The following is a 15,628-nucleotide window of genomic DNA, read 5'->3' on the forward strand; positions in this document are numbered from 1 at the left end:
CATCGCTTCCTTGGGCATAGATATCATACCTCCTTCCCTTCCCTCCTGCTTGGCCCCTGCCAGCATGAGATGAAATGTCACTTTCCCTGCTCCCACAAATTGGCTTGGACATAAGCCCAGGGCTTTATGCTCATTTTACCTTTTTTTTTTTTTGAGGACAGAGTCTTGCTCTGTCACCCAGGCTGGAGTGCAGTGGTGCGACCTCGGTTCACTGCAACCTCCACCTCCCAGGTTCAAGCGATTCTCCTGCCTCAGCCTCTCTAGTAGCTGGGACTATAGGTGTGTACCACCACACTCGGCTAATTTTTGTATTTTTAGTAGACATGGAGTTTCGCCATGTTGGCCAGGCTGGTCTTTAACTCTTGACCTCAAGTGATCCGCCCACCTCAGCCTCCCAAAGTGGTGGGATTACAGGCGTGAGCCATCGTACCTGGTCTCATTTTACCTTTGAGCAAACATATGAGAGGAGAATTAGTGTCCAGGCCACACAGCACCAGCCCCGCCTTTGACAATTGAGGAAACCAAGAGGTGGAGTCGCTCTTCCAGACAGGGTAACCAGTCATCCTGGTTTGCTGAAAACTGAGGGGACTCAGGCTTTAGTGGGAAAACTGGGAGTTATCCTAGTTTTGTTACCTACTAGGTAACTCCTACTAGGAGTTACCCTGTTGTCACCTGGCAAGTGACAGTGTCCATGTTCAAAGTCTGGCTGCAGAGCCTGTGTGTGGCAACACCAAACTATTGCCTTCAATTTTTTGTTTGCTGAATTAATAAATGGAAATGAATGAATGAATCCTTCCCTCTCACTGCCCTTCTCAGTCCTCCTTGGGCACCTTGGCTCATGTGCCTTGGTCTGAGTCTAGACTGTGCTAGTAGCATCCTGTGGGAGGCCAGATGGCTGGTTCTGCTGCTGAGTTCCAAGAAACCCCTTGGCCCCTGCTTGGTTCAGCCTCAGCCTTCAGGAATCCCCCAGGGTCCACCCAACAGGCTTGTACCGTCTGCCTATGGAGGAGGCTGGGTTCCCACCTGGTGAGCCACTCAGCCCGGTATTAGCGGTTTGGCTTCAGACTTGTCACTTTGCTTCTTGGAACTCAGTTTCCTCACCTATAAAATCACAGTACTGGGGGCTGGGCGCCCTGGCTCACGCCTGTAATCCCAGCACTTTGGGAGGCCGAGGCAGGCGGATCATGAGGTCAGGAGATTCAGACCATCCTGGCTAACACGGTGAAACCCCGTCTCTACTAAAAATGCAAAAAATTAGCCAGGCATGGTGGCAGGCACCTGTAGTCCCAGCTACTCAGGAGGCTGAGGCAGGAGAATGGCGTGAACCCGGGAGGAGGAGCTTTCAGTGAGCCAAGATTGCACCACTGCACTCCAGCCTGGGTGACAGTGATTCTGTCTCAAAAAAAAAAAAAAAAAAAAAAAATTCACAGTGTTGGTTGGGCGCAGTGGCTCACACCTGTAATCCTAGCACTTTAGGAGGTCAAGGTGGGTGGATCACCCAAGGTCAGGAGTTCGAGACCAGCCTGGCCAACATGGTGAAACCCTATCTTTACTAAAAGTGCAAAAATTAGGCCAGGCACAGTGGCTCATGCCTGTAATCCCAGCACTTTGGGAGGCCAAGGTGGGCGGATCACCTGAGGTCAGAAGCTCAAGACCACCCTGACCAACATGGAGAAACCCTGTCTCTACTAAAAATACAAAAATAGCCGGGGGTGGTGGTGGGTACCTGTAATCCCAGCTACTAGAGAGGCTGAGGCAGGAGAATCGCTTGAACCCGGGAGGCAGAGGTTGCGGTAAGCCGAGACTGGGCCATTGCACTCCAGCCTGGGCAACAAGAGCGAAACTCCGCCTCAAAAATAAATAAATAAATGAAAATACAAAAATTAGCCGGGCATGGTGATGCACGCCTGTAATCCAGGAGGCTGAGGCACGAGAATCACTTGAACCCGGGAGGTGGAGGTTGTAGTGAGCGGAGATCATGCCATTGCACTCCAGCCTGGGTGACAGAGTGAGACTCCATCTCGAAAAAATAAAATAGTCGGGCACGGCGCCTCACGCCTGTAATCCCAGCACTTTGGAAGGCTGAGGTGGGCGGATCACGAGATCAAGGCATTGAGACCATCCTGGCCAGCATGGTGAAACCCCATCTCTACTAAAAATACAAAAATTAGCCAAGTGTGGTGGTGTTTGCCTGTAGTCCCAGCTACTCAGGAGGCTGAAGCAGGAGAATCACTTGAAGTTGGGAGGCGGAGGTTGCAGTGAACCGAGATGACGCCATTGCACTCCACCCTGGGCGACAGAGCTAGACTCCGTCTCAAAATAAATAAATAAATAAAATGAAGTAAAATAATAATAAATAAATAAGTAATAAAAATAAAAAATCACAGTGTTGGCCGGGCACGGTAGCTCACACCTGTAATCCCAGCACTTTGGGAGACCGAGGCAGGCAGATGGCTTGAGCCCAGGAGTTTTGAGACCATCCTGGACAACATAGGGAAACCCCTTCTCTATCAAAAATAAAAAAATCAGCTGGGCGTGGTAGTGCAGACCTGTGGTCCCAGCAATACTTGGGAGGCTGAGGTAGGAGGATCGCTTGAACCCAGGAAGTCAAGGCTGCAGTGAGTTATGATTGTGCCACTGCACTCTAGCCTGGATGACAGAGAAAGACCCTGTCTCAAATAAGTCAATAATAAAATAAATAAATAAAAAATAAAGCGAGGGTGTTAAGACATGTCTACCAGGTTGCTGCCAGTATTTGGGACAATACAGATGAAATTCTTGGCAACAGGATGCTCTTAATAAATAAATGTTATTATTGCTTATTAATGTGGCAGTACTAGCATACTTTACTCCATTAAGCACTTCCTGTGTGAGGGTTACTGTCCTAAATGCTGCCCATGCATTCACGCCCAGTGAAGATCTGGGTTTCAGAATGGTGCCCTGGCCAAGGTCACACAGCCAGCAAGGTGCTAAGGCAGCATTTGTAAGATGCGGCATTCTTGTAGAACTTAGCTCAAATGATGGCAGTTGTTCATGATCTGGGGAAACTGAGGCAAGAGGAAGCGAGTGACTGCTGAGGTTCCCTGCCTCCAGAAAGCTGGCCCTCTCCTTGCCCAAGGTGGCAGGACAGGTTGTAAGAACAAGCCCTTTGCTCAGGCTGGGCTGCCTGCCTCCAGTCGGCTGGCTGCCCATGCCCTCTGCCAGCCACTGTTCCCTGTTGGCCAGCCAAGCTGTGGAGCAGTCCAGGACATTGTGTCCAGAGAGAGGGCCAAGCAGGCCCATCCCCAACTGTGGGGCTGACCTCCCTCCCTGCCCCTCTGGGCCTCGGGCCAACTTGGCCTATCCCCCGCCCTGGTATGAGCAGGACAGAGCTGCCCTCACGGAAGCAGCTCTGAGGGCAGTGCCTCAGCTCCTCCCTCCTTACTTTGATCCCTGGTTAGGAGGGGTGCCCCACTCCAAGCCCTGCTGTCTCTGCAGAGGATACCACTAGTCCCAGGAGACAGACTCCCCAGGATGCCCCTCAGGACAAGCCAGCTGGGCTCCTGAGATGCCTGTTTTTCTGCCCTTGGCATGTTTGCGCTGTGTGTCCCAAAATGCCAGCTGAGCCAAGGGGAGAGGCTGTGACTACAGGCGCCTGCCCCCGCTTCCGGCTAATTTTTTGTATTTTTAGTAGACACGGGGTTTCACCGTGTTAGCCAGGATTATCTCGATCTCCTGACCTCGTGATCCTCCCACCTCGGCCTCCCAAAGTGCCGGGATTACAGGTGTGAGCCACCGCGCCCGGCCTTAAATATTTTAAAATACATAAAATTGGCTGGGCGCAGTGGCTCATGCTGTAATCCCAGCACTTTGGGAGACTAAGATGGGCGGATCACCTGAGGTCAGGAGGTAAGAGACTAGCCTGACCAACATGGTGAAACCCTGAAAATCTTCTAAAAATACAAAATTAGCCGGGCGTGGTGGCACGTGTCTGTAATCCCAGGTGCTTGGGAGGTTAAGGCAGTAGAATTGTTTGAACCTGGGAGGCGGAGGTTGCAGTGAGCCGAGATCACACTATTGCACTCCAGCCTGGACAACAAGAGCAAAAGTCTCAAAAAATAAAATAAAATTATAATTTGATAAATTTTGTATACCCATGAAACCATCACTACAATCAAGGTAATGACTATGTCTCTCACCTCCAAGTTTCGTTATTCCCTGCCGTTTTAAAAAAATTTTATTATTATTTTTTGAGACAGGGTCTCAGTCTGTTGCCCAGGCTGAAGTGCAGTGGCTTGATCTCAGCTCACTGCAGCCTTTACCTCCCAGGCGCAAGTGATCCTCTCACCTCAGCCCCCAAGTAGCTGGGACTACAGGCACGTGCCACCACGCCCAGCTAATTTTTATATTTTTTGTAGAGATGGTGTTTTCCTGTCTTGCCCAGGCTGGTCTTGAACTCCTGAGCAGTTTGGCTTCCTAAAGTGCTAGGATTACAAGGATTACATATTCCCCTTTTTAAATTCCTCCTGCTTGACCCCCCCATCCTTGTGTCCCCAAGCAACCACTAATCTGCTTTCCTTCGCTATAGGCGAATTTGCATTTTCTATAAATGGAATCAAATAGTACCTACTTATTTTTCTTTTAAGGTGTGGCTTTCAGCCAGGCATGGTAGCTCACACCTGTGATCCCAACACTTTAGGAGGCTGAGGAGGGCAGATCACGAGGTCAGGAGATCAAGACCATCCTGGCTAACATGGTAAAACTCCGTCTCTACTAAAAAATACAAAAAATTAGCCGGGCGTGATGGCGGGCACCTGTAGTCCCAGCTAATCAGGAGGCTGAGGCAGGAGAATGGCATGAACCCGGGAGGCAGAGCTTCCAGTGAGTCGAGATAGTGCCACTGCACTCCAGCTTGGACAACAGAGAGAGACTCCATCTCAAAAAAAAAAAAAAATTTTTTTTTTGGGCCAGGCGCGGTGGCACACACCTGTAATCCCAGCACTTTGGGAGGATGAGGCAGGTGGATCACCTGAAGTCAGGAGTTCGCGACCAACCTGACTAACATGGTGAAACCCAGTCTCTACTAAATACAAAAAAATTAGCTGGGCATGGTGGCACATGCCTGTAATCTGAGCTACTTGGGAGATTGAGGCAGGAGAATCACTTGTACCTGGGAGGTGGAGGTTGCAGTGAGCTGAGATCGCGCCATTGCACTCCAGCCTGGGCAACAAGGATGAGACTCTGTCTCAAAAAAAAAAAAGATTTTTTTTTGGCAGGGCATGGTAACACACACCTGTAATTCCAGCACTTTGGGAGGCCAAGGCAGGCAGTTCACCTGAGGTCAGGAGTTCGAGACCAGCCTGGCCAACATGTTGAAACCCCATCTGTACTAAAAATACAAAAATTAGCCATGCATGGTGTCATGTGCCTGTAGTCACAGCTACTCAGGAAGCTGAGGCAGGAGAGTCACTTGAATCTGGGAGGTGGAGGTTGCAGTGAGTGAGCTGAGATTACGCCACTGCATTCCAGCCTGGGTAACAGAGTGAGACTCCATCTTAAAAAAGAAATTTTTTAAAGGTGTGGCGTTTACTCAGCATTATTATTTTGAGATTCAGCCATGTTGTGTGTGTCAGTAGTTCATTTCTTTTCATCACGAGTAGTATTCCATAGTATAGATGTGCCAGCATTGGTTCAACCATTCACCCATTGAAGGACATTTGGGTGTTTCCAGTTTGGGGCCATAACAAATAAGGCTGGTATGAACATTTGCATATAAGTATTTTATTTTTCTTTGAGACAGGGACTCACTCGATTCACCAGGGGGAAGTGCAGCGGTATGATCATGGTTCACTGCACCCTTGATCTTCTGGGCTCAAGTGATCCTCCCAGCGCAGCCTCTGAAGTATCTGGGACTACAGGTAGGCACCATACCTGGCTTAATTTTTAAAAAGGTTTTTGTGGTTTAGCCGGGCTTGGTGGTGTGTGCCTGTAATCTCAGCTATTCGGGAGGCTGAGGCAAGAGAATCACTTGAACCTGGGAGGCAGAGATTGCAGTAAGCCAAGATCGCACCATTGCACTCCAGCCTGGGCGACAGAACAAAACTACATCTCAAAAAAAAAAAAAAATTCTGTAGAGATAGGATCTTGCTATGTTGCCCAGGCTGGTCTCAAACTCCTGGACCCAAGTGATCCTCCCACCTCGGCCTGCCAAATGCTTGGGATTATCGGCATGAGCCAGTGCACCTCACAAAGACTTGCATGCACCTGGCCTTGAATGCAAGTCTTTATAAAGACATAACGTTTATTTCCTTCCCCCTTTTTTTTTTTTTTTTTTTTGAGACGGAGTCTCGCTCTCATTGCCCAGGCTAGAGTGCAGTGGTGCTATCTTGGCTCACTGCAATCTCTGCCTCCTGGGTTCAAGTGATTCTCCTGCCTCAGCCTCCCAAGTAGCTGGGATTACAGGCGCCGGCCACCACGCCCAGCTAATTTTTGTATTTTTAGTAGAGATGAGATTTCACCATGTTGGCCAGGCTGGTCTCGAACTCCTGACCTCAGGTGATTGGCCCACCTTGGCCTCCCAAAGTGTTGAGATTATAGGCGTGAGCCACCTCACTAGGCCTTGTTTCTTTTTCTTTTTTGAGATGGAGTCTTGCGTCTTGCTCTGTCGCTCAGGCTGTAATACAGTGGCAAGTTCTCTGCTCACTGCAACCTCCACCTCCTTGGTTCAAGCAATTCTCCTGCCTCAGCCTCCCGAGTGGCTGGGACTCCAGGCGTGCACTCCTACGTCCGGCTAATTTTTTTTTTTTTTTTTTTGAGATGGAGTCTCGCTCTGTCGCCAGGCTGGAGTGCAGTGGCACGATATCGGCTCCCTGCAACCTCCACCACCCGGGTTCAAGTGATTCTCCTGCCTCAGCCTCCCGAGTAGCTGAGACTACAGGTGCATGCCACCACGCCCAGCTAATTTTTGTATTTTCAGTGGAGATACGGTTTCACCGTGTTGGCCAGGATGGTCTCGATCTCTTAACTTCATGATCCACCCACCTCAGCCTCCCAAAGTGCTGGGGTTACAGGCGTGAGACACTGTGCCCAGCCTATTTCCTTTTCTTATGAGGAGATAGGAATGGAATGGCTGTATCACATGGTAAATGTATAACTTCTTTTTGAGTCCAGGTCTCACTCTGTCACTCAGGCTGGAGTTCAGTGGCCCACTGCAGCCTTAACATCCCAGTCTCAAGCAATCCTCTCACCTCAGCCTCCTGAGTAGCTGGGACCACAGGTGCCAGGCATAACACCTCACTAATTTTTTTTTTTTTTTTTTTTTTGAAAGGGAGTCTCGCTCTTTCGCCCAGGCCGGAGTGCAGTGGCGTGATCTCGGCTCACTGCAAGCTCCTCCTCCCGGGTTCATGCCATTCTCCTGCCTCAGTCTCCCGAGTAGCTGGGACTACAGGCGCCTGCCACCACTCCCGGCTAATTTTTTGTATTTTTAGTAGAGACGGGGTTTCACTGTGTTAACCAGGATGGTCTCCATCTCCTGATCTCGTGATCTGCCCGCCTCGGCCTCCCAAAGTGCTGGGATTAGAGGCATAAGCCACCGGGCGCAACCTTTTTTTTTTTGAGACAAAGTCTTGTTCTGTTGCCTGGGCTGTAGTGCAGTGGGGGAATCTCAGTTCACTTCAACCTCTGCCTCCCAGGCTCAAGCGATTCTCCTGCCTCAGCCTCCCAAGTAGCTGGGACTACAGGCACACACCACTGTGCTTGGCTAATTTTTGTATTTTTAGTAGAGATGAGGGTTCACCATTTTGGCCAGGCTGGTCTCGAACTCTTGACCTCGTGATCGCCTGCCTTGGACTCCCAAAGTGCTGGGATTATAGGCGTGAGCCACCGCGCCCAGCCCACTAATTTTTTAAGTTTTTGTAGAGATGGGGTCTTGCCATGTTGCCCAGGCTGGTCTTGAACTCCTGGGCTTAAGTGATCCTCCCACCTCAGCCTGTCAAAGTGGTAGGGTTATAGGTGTAAGCCACCACGCCTGACCATTTTTTGTAGAGATGAGGTCTTCTCACTGTGTTGCACAGGCTGGTCTTGAACTCCCTGGGCTCAAACAGTCCTCCCGCCTTGGCCTCCCAAAGTACTGGGATCACCGGCATGAGCCACCATGTCTGGCTGTATGTTTAACTTTTTAAGAAACTTCCCGGCCAGGTGCGGTCGCTCACGCCTGTAATCCGAGCACTTTGCGAGGCCGAGGTGGGCAGATCACGAGGTCAGGAGATCGAGACTTTCCTGGCTAACACAGTGAAACCCCGTCTCTACTAAAAATACAAAAAATTAGCCGGGCATGGTGGCGGGTGCCTGTAGTCCCAGCTATTTGGGAGGCTGAGGCAGGAGAATGGTGTGAACCCGGGAGGCGGAGCTTGCAGTGAGCCGAGATCATGTCACTGCACTCCAGCCTGGGCAACAGAGCGAGACTCCATCTCAAAAAGAAAACAAAAACAAAAAAAAAAGAAGAAATTTCCCTTCTGGCCGGGTGCGGTGGCTCATGCCTGTAACCCCCACATTTTGGGAGGCCGAGGTGGGCGGATCCCCTGAGGTCAGGAGTTCAAGAGTAGCCTAGCCAACATGGCGAAACCCCGTCTCTACTAAAAATACAAAAAAATTAAGTGGTGTGGTGGCAGGCGCCTGTAATCCCAGCTACCTGGGAGGCTGAGGCAGGGAGAATTGCTTGAACCTGAGAGGCAGAGGTTTCAGTGAGCCAATATGAAGCCACTACACTCCAGCCTGGGCAACAGAGCGAGACTCTGTGAAGAAAAAAAAAAAAGAAGCTTCCCTTCCAAATTATTTTCCAAAATGGTTGTACCATTTTACATTCTCATCAGCAGTATATAAAGTTACTGATTCCTGTACATCTTCACCAGCATTTGGTGTGGACAGTCTCTTTCATTTTAGCTGTTTTAATAGGTATGTTCATTGTGGTTTTAGGCGGGGTGCGGTGGCTCAAGCCTGTAATCTCAGCACTTTGCGAGGGGTTTTATGTTTCTGCCTTCTGGAAACCTCTGTGGTTTGTTGGAAGAGTCAGTTACACTTGCTGTGCCCTTGGCTTCACCCTTCACTCCTGTGCCCCTTAGTCTCACTCCTCTTTCACCTCTCCACAGACTCCCTAAGGCCCCCTCAAATCCAGGGGTAACAAATCCAGGTGTCATGTTATCCTGCAACTCACCCTGAAGCACTTGGCATAAGTGCTGTTCCCCTTTCTTCAAATTCTTCACCTACTAGCTTCTGTCAACCCTCTGAAAAGCCTTCCAGGGCCACATGGGAGCCTCGTCTGGGTGCATATAGCTCCTGGGCCTCCTCCTGCTGTGGATCTGATGTGGTGTCGAAGTATGAGACCTGGGTTTGTCTTCTCCCAGCTCTTCCACCAGTAGAAGGCCCCTCCAAGGGCAAGGCCTGGGTCTGTTCCTGCAGCGGTCCTTGCTCTGGGCCTGGCATAAAGGAGGGCTCCAGGAGGGTTTGCAGTTGAATATATGAGAGAAAGCTCTCTCTCTCTCTTTTTTTTTTTTTTGAGACGGAGTCTCACTCTGTCACCAGGCTAGAGTGCAATGGTTTGATCTCGGCTCACTGCAACCTCTGCCTCCCGGGTTCAAGTGATTCTTCTGCCTCAGCCTTCCAAGTAGCTGAGACTATAGGGGCGTGCCACCATACCCAGCTAATTTTTTGTATTTTTAGTAGAGACAAGGTTTCATCATGTTGGACAGGCTGGTCTTGAACTCCTGACCTCAGGTGATCCACCCACCTGAGCCTCCCAAAATGCTGGGATTACAGGCGTGAGCCACTGCGCCCGGCCTAGAAATCTCTTATTGTCTCTGCCCCTAGCTACAGATAAGGCAACTACGGGGCAAGAAACTTACTGCATATTGAAGAGAAAATCCCAGCTTCCCATCCAGGCTTCAGGCAGGGCCCATGCTATGGCCTGGGGCCCCCTTCGACCTCATCTGCTCCACTTGCCTCTTGCTTGCTGCTGGTCTTTTCTTCCCTGAACCCACCATCCTGTTCTTGCCTCTCGCCCTTGGAAGTGTCTGGTCCTGCTGCTCTTCTCCCTGTTAAGCATGTGACAAGGAATTATATGATTCAGGTCACGGGTTGAAAGCTCCCTTCTCAGGAAGACCTGCCTTGTCTTGTCCACCTAATATAAGTGTCCACTTGGTCACTAGCCACTGTCACTGGTCGTGATTATCTTACCATCTGCCATTTTCTCATTTATTTGTTTTCAGTTAATAGAACATTGCTTCAGGAGAGCAAGGAATTTGTCTGCAGTTGCCCCTTATTTCCTCATGCCTAGCAGAGTGTCCAGTGTTTATGGGGGCCCCATATTGAATGTGGAATTTGGGGGTTTTTCTGAGACAGTGTTTCACTCTGTTGCCCAGGCTGGAGTGCAGTGGCACGATCACATCTCACTTCTTCCTTGACCTCTTGGGCTCAAGTGATCCTCCCACCTCAGCCTCCTGAGTAGCTGGGACTGCAGGCATATGCCACCATGGCTGGCTAATTTTTTTATTTTTTGTAGAGACATGGGAGTCTCACCATGTTCCCCAGGATGGTCTCGAACTCCTGGGCTCAAGCAATCTTTCTGCCTTCGCCTCTCAAAGTGCTAGGATTACAAGCATGAGCCATTGCCTCAGCTGAATATTGAATGTTTAATATAATGAATCAGGCTGGGCGCGGTGGCTCATGACCATAATCCCAATACTTTGGGAGGCTGAGGCAGGCGGATCACTTGAGGTCAGGAGTTCTAGACTGGCCTGGCCAACATGGTGAAACTCCTTCTCTACTGAAAATACAAAAATTAGCCGGACATGGTGGCATGCACCTATAATCCCAGCTACTCGGGAGGCGGAGGCAGGAGAATCGCTTGAACCTGGGAGGCGGAGGTTGCAGTGAGGCAAGATCACGCCACTGCACTCTAGCCTGGGTGACAGAGCGAGACTCCATCTCAAATAAAAATAAAAATAGTATAGTGAATCAGGCCGGGTGAGGTGGCTTATACCTGTAATCCCAGCACTTTAGGAGGCATGAGGATCACTTGAGCCCAGGAATTTGAGACGAGCCTGGGCAACATAGTAAGACCCTGTCTCTACAAAAAATTAAAAGTAAAAAATTAACTGGGTGTCATGGCTTGAACCTGTAATCCTAGCTACTTGGGAGACTGAGGCAGGAGGATTGCTTGAGACTGGGAGGTCACAACTGCAGTGAGCCATGATCATGTCACTGTACTCCAGCCTGAGTGACAGAGGAAGGAAGATCCTGTCTAAAAATAATAATAATAATAATAATATAGTGAATCAGTGAAGAGCTAGAAAAAAAACCCAGGTGTCTGGGCCTCTGGGCCAAGACTCTTCTCCTGTCTGGACTTCCCAGCCCTGCCACAGCCCAGCAATAGTTTGACTAGGTTCTTGTGTCTTGGGTTGGGGGGTCCCACCTGATGGCATATGGTTCTGCCCAGGGCTCAACCCGTCATTATTTCCTCACATCTTTGGGAAAAGTGCCACCATACAGGGTCCCCCTAGGGCCCTCCCCAGGACTCAGGAGCCAGTGGGGCAAGAAGAGGTGCAGGCACAGGGACCATCTTGAATGGCCTAGCTGGACAGGGGCTAGCCTCACTGTCCCCTGTTGTACAAATGGGACAGATGTCCAGAGGGGTTCAAAGTTAGTGAATTGGCAGCTTCAAGGACCTAGAACCTACTTCTCTCTGATAGTGAAATTCCCCAAATTAAAAATTCAGAGAATTGGCTAGGCGTGGTGGCTCATGCTTGTAATCCTAGCTCTTTGGTGGCTGAGGTGGGTGGATCACCTGAGGTCAGGAGTTTGAGACCAGCCTGGCCAACATGGCAAAACCCTGTCTCTACTAAAAGTACAAAAATTGGCCAGGCATGGTGGCTCATGCCTGTAATCCCAGCACTTTGGGAGGCTGAGGCGGGCGAATCACGCGGTCAGGAGGTCGAGACCATCTTGGCTAACACAGTGAACCCGTCTCTACTAAAAACACAAAACATTAGTTGGGCATGATGGCACGCACCTGTAGTCCCACCTACTCAGGAGGCTGAGGCAAGAGAATCACTTGAACTCGGGAGGCAGAGGTTGCAGTGAGCCAAGATCATGCCACTGCACTCCAGCCCAGGCAACAGTGCAAGACTCCGTCTCAAATAAATAAATAAATAAATAAATAAATAAATAAATAAATAAATAAATTACCCTGGTGTGGTGGCATACACCTGTAATCCCAGCTACTTGAGAGGGTGAGGCAGGAGAATTGCTTGAGTCCAGGAGGCTGAGGCTGCAGTGAGCCGAGATCGTGCCACTGCACTTCAGCCTGGACGACAGAGTGAGACTCCATCTCAAAAAAAAAAAAAAAGAAAAAAATCAGAAAATCAGCTGGCTTATTTGCCTAGAGGCTTGGACACCTCTCACTGGTCCCAGTCTGACCATAGGCCCTGTCCAGGCAAAACTTGGGCAAGCTGGCCAGGCCTAGAGAAAGGAGAAAGGTATGCCCCTCTACCCTGACTCACTCATGGGGAGGTGGCGGTGGTGAGGACCAGAAAATGGCATCCCCTTGGCCTAGGGGCACTGAGTCAGGTGATGATGAAGGCAACAGGGTTCTCCTGCCGCCATGACTCACCCTCCCACCACCCACCTGTCTGCCTCTCCAGGGAGAAATTCCCGGGTTTTGGGACACACATTGAGGGTCACGTTTCATCCCCAGACAGAAGGCCAGGCCCCTGGAGAGAAGGAGTGGGATTCAGTGTGCTTTGCAGGAATTCAGTGTGCTTCGCAGGACACTGTCTTGCTAGGAGACGAGCAGCCTCCCACCTTGGCAGAGGGCAGGGCTGCGGCAGCCCAGGCTCTGCTCGAAGGACACAGTTTTCTTTTCTTCCCGAGCCTGGTCCTGCCAGCAGCTTGGGTTTCAGTCTGTATGCTGATGCAAGGAGCATACTGGCCTGGGTTGGCTGGTGGCATTTAAGGATGGACGATAATGGCCATGATGATGAAAATGATACTCGCCGTTCACCAAGTTGTTTACTGCAGGCCAGCCACCGTGCTCCGTATTTTCCACTCATTATTTCATTTAATTTTCACAAGTAGGTACAATTATCATCCCTATTTTCTTCCTCTTTTTTTGGTCTTCTTATTTTTTTTTCCTTTTTTTTTTTTTGGAGATGGAATTTCACTTGCCACCTAGGCTGGAGTGCAGTGGTGCGATCTCAGCTCAGCTCACTGCAGCCTCTGCCTTCTGGCTTCAGCCTTCCAAGTAGCTGGGATTACAGGTGTGCGGCACTGTGCATGGCTAATTTTTTTGTGTCTTTGTTTTTTTGTTTTGTTTTGAGATGTACCCTTGCTCTGTCACCCAGGCTGGAGTGCAGTGGCGCGTTATCGGCTCACTGCTACCTCCACCTCCCAGGTTCAAGCAATTGTCCTGCCTCAGCCTCCCAAGTAGCTGAGATTACAGGTGTGTGCCACCACACCCAGCTAATTTTTGTATTTTTAGTAGAGATGGGGTTTCTCCATATTGGCCAGGCTGGTCTCGAACTGCTCACCTCAGGTGATCTACCCACCTCAGTCTACCAAAGTGTTGGGATTACAGGCATGAGCCACCGCGCCTGGCTTTTTTTCTCTTTTATGTTTTGTTTTTGATCTCCATTTTCAAGGTGAGGGAACTGAGGGGCCAGGGTAGGTGGAGTGATTTGTCTGAGGTCACCTAGCAAGAGAGTGGCAGGGTTGGAATTAGAACCTGCACTTCTTTTCTTGAGACGGAGTCTCGCTCTGTCGCCCAGGCTGGAGTGCAGTGGCGCCATATCGGCTCACTGCAAGCTCCGCCTCCCAGGTTCAGGCCATTCTTCTGCTCCAGCCTCCCAAGTAGAGGGGACTACAGGCACCTGCCACCACGCCTGGCTAATTTTTTGTATTTTTAGTAGAGAGGGGGTTTCACTGTGTTAACCAGGATGGTAGAACCTGCACTTCTAAGGGAGCAGAGTCCAGCCTCTTCCCTGACCCTGACGGGTGCCCTCCTGATGGGGCTCCCTGGGGAGTGGAGGGGCCTTGCTTTGCTTCTTCTTGACTGACTTGTACTCTTTTTATTATGTATGTATTTATTTATTCATTTAGCAATCCTCCTACCTCAGCCTCCAGAGTAGCTGGGACACAGGCATGCGCCACCACACTCGGCGAATTTTTTAATTTTTTGTAGAGATGGGGTCTTCTCCTATTGCCTAGGGCTAATGTTGGACTCCTGGGCTCAAGCGATCCTCTTGCCTTGGCCTCCCAACGTGTTGGGATTACAGGCATGAACTACTGCACCTGGCCCGTACTCTGTCTTCACCTCCTCTGGGAAGCCTTCCTCAGTCTCTGGCTCTCAGGTCACCTGTGCATACCTGTCCTGAAACTGCTTTCCCACCTGTGTTCCCAGGGCAGAGAGTGGATGCCCATGGATGGTTTGTCAAAGGAATAAATTAGCCTTTTTTGGAGGAACTATTAGAATATTCTTTCTTCCCCTGCTGCAGGGCTGGGGCCCCTGCATCCGTTTACCCCTCTAAGTCTCCCATCCACCTCTTCAGAGCCAGTGAGCGTTTGCTGAACAAACAGAGGCATGAATGTCTGAATGAGTGATTTCTGTCTATGCCATGGAGAATCTGGGTTTTTTTTCAAATCTGTAGTGTCTATACCTTCAGAGGGATGGGCCAGGCCAGGAAGGTGAGTCTTGGCTTCTGAGCTGGGTCTCGCCCAGGACCTTCTGCTGGCAGCATGACAGGGAGTGGGAGCAGGCACCTGCCATGGTGCCCAAGGTTGAGTGGTCAGCCCATACACAGGGATGCAGGGACAAGGTGGGCTTCTCCCTGGCAGGACGGAAGAAAGTGAAACCCCTGCAAATAGCTCTGTGTCTGGCAGGCCAGGGCCTCGTTATCCTGGATGGGGGCCTCCCTCTGCTCAACAGGCCCTGCAGAGGGGAAGTGGCCCATGGAGGGGCTGGACATCAGGCCTCCTGCAACCTGTCCAGAGGTTGGATGTTTGTCCTGGGACCTTCCAGTTCACAAACTTGGTTGGGGAGTGCTCAGCATTGCCTGTTTAGGGAGTGAGGGGCCTGAGGAGGCCCCTTACCCCACTGATAACCCCAGAACTGTTTGCCCCCTACCCCAGCCCAGTGGTGGCAGTAGAGGTGGCAAGGTCATCCCCTGCCACCCTTAACCTGTATCACTCTTATATAGCAGTTATAATTGTATCAAATGCATGTGAGACGTCAACTCTGGGAAGGCAGACACTATCTGATTTATTCTCCAGTGGACAAGAACACGCTGCCCAGTATCACTTGGATCAATAAATGAAAAAATCAGACACGAGTCAAAATCTTTACCATTTACTAGTTTTGTGAATCTAGGGTAATCTAAGTTGGAGCCTATTTCTTTTTTGTTTGTTTCTTTGAGACGGAGTCTTGCTCTGTCACCCAGGCTGGAGTGCAATGGCACGATCTCAGCTCACTGTAACCTCCGCCTCCTGGGTTCAAGAGATTCTAGTGCCTCAGCCTGCCAAGTAGCTGGGATTATAGGTGCTCACCACCATACCCAGCTAATTTTTATTTTTTTATTTTTTATTTATTTTTAGTAGAGACGGG

The sequence above is a fragment of the Pongo pygmaeus genome, chromosome 23, assembly GCF_028885625.2.
Source record: "Pongo pygmaeus isolate AG05252 chromosome 23, NHGRI_mPonPyg2-v2.0_pri, whole genome shotgun sequence".
Classification (NCBI taxonomy): Eukaryota; Metazoa; Chordata; class Mammalia; order Primates; family Hominidae; genus Pongo; species Pongo pygmaeus.